This window comes from Triticum dicoccoides, chromosome 5A, assembly GCF_002162155.2.
Source record: "Triticum dicoccoides isolate Atlit2015 ecotype Zavitan chromosome 5A, WEW_v2.0, whole genome shotgun sequence".
Lineage (NCBI taxonomy): Eukaryota > Viridiplantae > Streptophyta > Magnoliopsida > Poales > Poaceae > Triticum > Triticum dicoccoides.
Window position 1 is genome coordinate 308,455,945 of NC_041388.1, and position 6,686 is coordinate 308,462,630.

Here is a 6,686-nt window from a genome sequence, read left to right on the forward strand (position 1 = left end):
CAGTAGACTATCCGATGCCCCTAGTTGGACAGGGGTCACCGGCGGAATAGGCATACCCCCTTCTTTCGAAGGAGGTTGCGCGCCGGATTCCGGAGCCGTATCGGTCTCCGGAATCGAATCCGGCTGAGGGCCGAACTGAATACGGCCCTCACCACCAGTCTCCATGGGGATTGGCTCCCCCTGGTGTCCGACGACGGAGGCCTTGCCTTCTGGCGCCTCCTGAGCCTCCCGGGCCTGGGAAAGTCCTTCGGGACAGCACCTCTGCGTCGCCCTTGGCCTTGGGGGAGTAAGCGGTCGACGGTGACTCGCTGGCCATTGCCCTTGAATCCAACGAACCTCGTGACGAGGATCGCTGGGAGCTGTCGTGGGCCGGACTGCAATGACATAATTAAACCATGTAAAATACCATAAGGTGGAAGGGCCGGATAATTGGATGTGTACGGGTTCTTAGCACTCGCGATGTGGCCAGGGGCTTGTTCCGGGGGCGTCGCTCCGGACTGCTGTCGACGTCCCATGCGGAGCTGCCCACGAGTGGGCCTTTCCCCTTCTTGGGCGCCTCCGCCTCCAGAATTGTGGAGGCCGCCCTCTTTTTCCTCCCCCCATCAGGGGGAGAATCTCTTTCATCCTCCTCCTCATCGTCGTCGTCTTCGGCGGCGGAGGAGCAGGTCTTGTCTTCGGACGTCGCGTCCGAAGCGCCCCTGCGGCGCAGGCCACTCCGAACCCCCTTGGCCTTCCCCTTGGCCTTCTTCTCCGGCGCCTTATAGGGCACCGACACCAGCATCTTCGCTAAACGTGGGATGACTGGTTCTTCACACAGCGGAGCCGGACACTGGATCCGCTTCGCCCTCTCCATACAGTCCTGAAGAAGCAATGATAATAAAAGCTTAGATATCATCCTTGAAACAAGCAAGTAGGGGATGCGTTAAAAATAACATACCTCGTTGGCGAGGTGGTTAATGTCGTGCCCGCGATCCAAATCTGTGGCCGGCGGTGGCTCGTTGCCCTTGAAGAGCAACTTCCAGGCGTCTTCATGAGTGGTTTCGAAGAGCCTCTTCAGGGTATGGTGCTTCTTCGGATTGAACTCCCATAGAGGGTGGCTTCGGCTTTTGCACAGGAGAATCCGGTGAACTAGCATCACCTGGATTACATCGACAAGTTCGACATCTTTGTCCACCATGCTTTGAATGCGCGTCTGCAGCGCTATCAGCTCATCTGGCGAACACTAGTTCGTGCTCTTCTCGACCCAGGAGGTGAGTCGCATGGGAGCGCCAGAGTTGAATTCGGCAGCTGCGGCCCAGGTGGCGCTGCAGGGTTCCGTGATGTAGAACCACTGTTTCTGCCATTCCTTTACAGTCTCCACGAAAGTTCCTTTTGGCCAGGAGACATTGGTCAGCTTGCTCACCATGGCGCCTCCGCACTCCGCGTGCTGGCCATCCACCACCTTCGGCGTCATGTTGAAGACCTTGAGCCACAACCCGAAGTGGGGTTGGATGCGAAGGAAGGCCTCACACACGATGATGAACGCCGAGATGTTGAGGAAGGAGTTTGGGGATAGATCATGGAAGTCTAGCCCGTAAAAGAACATCAGCCCGCGGACGAAGGGGTGGAGTGGAAACCCTAGCCCGCGAAGGAAATGGGGGATGAATACCACCCTCTCACTAGGCTTCAGTGTTGGGACGACTTGCCCCTGGGCTGGAAGATGGTGGGCGATTTCCTTCGCCAGGTACCCGGCCGCCCGAAGCTCGACAATGTCCTTCTCCTTGACAGAGGAGGCCATCCACTTGCCTTGACCTCCGGATCCGGACATGGTTGAGTGCTTGCTCGAGTGGGAAAAATATGGGAACTTGGGCGCTGGAGCTCAAGAGTGGAAGGGCAGAGGAAGAGAGAAGGCGTGGGTGAAGAAAGGGGATTCTTATCTCCTTATAAAGGCAGTGAATATTGAACGCCTCCCCACTCACCTTAAAACTTGCCTATTCCCAAGGGTTGTGTGAACGGCACGGTTGGGTTACCCACACCCGTATTGATGAGAATCCCGCAATAAGGGGACACAATCTCTGCTTTGACAAGACATGCCAATGGCAACCACGTCTCGAAACGTGGAGCGACAGACAAAAAACGGTTCAAAATTATGACCAGGCGGACGTGATGTCATGTTGCCAAAAGTTGTCAGCGGATTGGACTCGTGGATTATTATATTCTCTGTGGTTGTGTGTGGTGTGTGTGTTACAGGTCCGGACATGACCATTACGTCTGAAGACCGTCTTAGAGTTCGGAAGGAGGAACCTGCCTTGCAATGTCGAAGACAGATCTACGCGCCGGATACCTTGTCATTGAAGCCAGGTTCAGGGGCTACAGAGAGAGTCCTGGACTAAGGGGTCCTCGGGCGTCCGGGCTGTTAGCCATGGGCCGGACTGATGGGTTATGAAGATACGAAGACCGAAGACTGCACCCGTGTCCGGAGGGGACTCTCCTTGGCGTGGAAGGCAAGCTTGGAGATCAAATAAGTAGATTCCTTTCTTTGTAACCGACCTTGTGTAACCCTAGATCCTCCCGCTGTCTATATAAACCGGAGGACTTAGTCTGGAGAAAAAGACAATCATTACCATAGTCATACAGGCTAGGCTTTTAGGGTTTAGCCATCTCGATCTCATGGTAGATCAACTCTTGTAATACTCATATTCATCAAGATCAATCAAGCAGGAAGTAGGGTATTACCTCCATAGAGAGGGCCGAACCTAGGTAAACATCGTGTCCCCTGTCTCTTGTTACCATTGACCTTAGACGCATAGTTCGGGACCCCCTACCCGAGATTCGCCGGTTTTGACACTGACAATCACAACAATGAATTTTCCATATCAGTCATTTTCACATCCAATCATAATGGCGAAAAATGGATTTTAACCAATGTGTATGGGCCATGCCAACCAGATGACAAGATTCTGTTTTTGAACTGGTTACAAAACTTCATTACACCAGACGACACACCCTGGTTACTGATGGGAGACTTTAATTTTATCAGATACCCTCATAATAGAAGCAGGGCTGGGGGTAGTATCAATGATATGCTAGCTTTCAATACATCAATCCACAGACGGGCTCTCATTGAAATCCCACTAAAAGGCAGGAAATATACTTGGAGTAACATGCAAGAGGCCCCTCTTTTGGAAAAACTTGACTGGTGTTTCACTTCAGAAGACTGGACCAACAAATACCTAGGTACTTCTGCCATCCCTCTAGCTAAAACTACCTCAGATCATGTACCTATTAAAATCCAGATAGGGTCATCTATCCCTAGAGCCAATATCTTCATATTTGAGAATTTCTGGGCAGAACATCATCAATTTAAAGTAGCAAGTTCCATATGGACACAAGAGGTGGATGCTAGTGACAGTGCCAAAATCATAGCAACTAAATTCAATAGACTGAGAAAAGGGCTAAAGAATTGGGCAAATTTTTTGTCTAGTCTGAAAAAGATCATTGCAGATACCAACTTCATGATCCTTTGCTATGATATCATTGAGGAGTTTAGGCATTTATCATTGGAGGAACACAATGCCAGGAACATTCTAAAAGTACGCCTTGAAATCATTCTAGATAATCAAACGCAATACTGGAAACAAAGAGCCACTATAAGAAAGATCAAAGTGGGTGAAGCTAATACTAAGTACTTTCAGGCCAAAGCAACAATAAGTTCAGGAATAACTCCATCTACATGCTGAGAGACGAACAAGGACATGGACATCATGATCACCATGCCAAAGCTGCTATTTTATACAGAGCATTTAAAGAGAGAATGGGTACATCTGCACCTACCACAAACCCACTGAACTTACATCAGTTGCTTCAACCAATGGATGATCTATCTGAACTTGAAGCACCATTCACCAAGGAGGAGATTGATAATGTAATCAAGAATATGCGTGCAGATAAATCACCAGGGCCAGATGGTTTCAATGCAGCATTTCTCAAGAACTGTTGGGATATCATAGCTCCTGACTTCTATAAGGTTATATAAGATTTCCATTCAGGACAAGTGAATATTCGGAGTATTAATTACTCCTATATCACACTCATTCCAAAGAAAGATTCTGCAGCCTCACCATCAGAGTTCAGGCCCATTTCTCTATTGAACTGTAGACTCAAGATTATTACAAAACTGCTTGCAAACAGACTGCAGATGTATATCCTGAATATGGTGCCCAAGAACCAATATGGATTTCTTAACAACAGATGTATCCAGGACTGCCTTGCATGGTCCTATGAGTATATCCACCAATGTCATCAAAGCAGAAGAGAAATTGTCTTGTTGAAACTAGACTTCAAAAAAGCTTTTGACATGCTTAACCATGACTATCATTGAGGTACTGCAGGCTAAGGGATTTGGAAGCAAATGGATACAGTGGATAAGAATGATCTATGGCACTGGTTTCTCTTCTATTCTACTTAATGGGGTGCCATGAAAACAATTCCTCTGCAAAAAAGGGGTCAGATAGGGTGATCCCCTTTCACCATTGATATTTGTGATTGCTGCAGATCTTCTCCAATCTATCCTCAATGAAGCATACCATAATGCTTTGATTGAATCACCACTCATTCATGCCTCATGCCCAGACTACCCAATTATTCAATATGCCGATGATATAATCTTAGTGGCCAAGGCAGATGCTACACAATTGATGCACATCAAGAATCTCCTCTTGCACTATGCTGAATACACTGGTTTGAAAGTCAATTACTCAAAGTCAATCATGATCTCTATCAACACTCCTGCTCATAAAATGGCTGAACTATCCACTCTCATTGGATATAAGATTGGCCCTCTGCCACATACTTACCTTAGGCTACCACTCCGCTTGAACAAACCAAGGATTGAGGACTACATCCCTATGTTGAAAAGAATTGAGAGTGGGCTATTGAGCTGCTCCACTATGTTATCTACTGGGGAAAAATTAACTCTGTTAAAATCAGTGTTCACCAGCCTACCCACATTTGTCATGTGCACCTTGGAGACACCAAAGACAGTGATCAAACAAATCAACACCTACCTCATGGATTGCTTCTGGAGAAAATATGGATCACAGGAAAGAGGAATGGTTCATATATCATGTGATGTAGTATGCAAGGCCAAAGAACAAGGAGGATTGGGAGTACTAGACTTAAAGATCCACAATCAAGCTCTGCTCATTAAATTCTTACATAATTTTTTCAAGAGAGCTGATATCCCCTGGGTGAACATAATCTGGGAAACCGATTACCAGGACAAGTTGCCAAGTGATAACAAGATTGGCTCCTTCTGGTGGAGGGCAGTACTTAAACATCTTGATACTTTCAAGCATCATGCAGTGTGTAAAGCAGGTCAAGGAAACACGCTGTTATTCTGGACTGACAATTTTCAAGATCTTCCCCTTCAGTTGAAATATCCAGAGCTGCACTCTTATGCTATCAGGCAGAATATTCCATTGCAGTCAGTTCTGGAGACCACTGATATTGGCCTCTTATTCCATAGACCAATGTCACAAGAAGCATTTGTGCAATTTAATGCAATTTAAGACCTACTTAGCAACAGAGAGGTTTCAACAGGAAATGACATCTGGTCTTACACTTGGTCAGCACCCAAATACTCTTTCATCAAGATGTACAAGGCCATTCGGGGAAACGACCAAGCTCATAACACATTCAAGCTATTGTGGAAAACTTCTTGTCGTCTAAGGCATAAGATCTTCTGGCTTCTTTTACATGACAAGGTCAGCACCAGGAATTTGCTACAAAGGAAAAGTATGTACTTAGAAGACTATAACCACGCCCTATGCCATGAACACACAGAAGAGACAAGCACGCTTCTCTTCTGGGACTGTCCATTTGCGCTCATGTGTTGGCACTCCATTGCTCCCAACAAGCATAGAGGCATGTCAACATATGATGAGATTCATCTATGCCTAACTGCACTTCCCCAAATTTTGCTATGGATATGATTGTCATGGGATGCTGGAGTCTATGGATGAGCAGAAATGATAAGATCTTTAGAAGAGCCACACCAACAATTGATACATGGAAATTCTATTTGAAGGAAGGCCTGAGAGAGGAGTCGAGCTAAGAGCTAAAGCAGACAAAGCAGTCAAGATTGACACCTGGATTCAGAATAACCTTTAAGTTTTCCTGATGTTTCACAAAACAGGCATTAGTTAATCTTCTTTTGATTTGGCTTTTTATGCCTTTTGTATTGTACATATTTAATTAATGAAAATATACCGTAGAACAATTGGCTTAAAAAGACAAAGGAAGCTAACTGGGCCGTTGAGATTCCAGGGAAATTCAGGATGAGTGCAATTTGTAGGTATCCGGGAGTTTCAGGAAATCTCTCCACCAAAATGAGCAGTGGACACTCTGACCAGGAGGCAGACAGTTTGGTAAGTTTCTAATTTATATGATAGTTTGTGGCTCAATGATATAAGTGCTAAAGATGCAAATGGCGAAGCTATTATATATAAATGGAAATATACCATAGAACAATTGTTCCATGGTTCAGGGTTCACAAAAAAAACAATCTATACTTTTTGACATGTGTAAACATCTTATTTGTGTCGATGGAGAGGGCGTACTGCACCCGCTCCATTGGCAGCCTCTTCTTCACGAACCTTTTGTCGTCTTCCACCATGCGCTGCGGCTCCTCCGTTTTCATCTCTCTG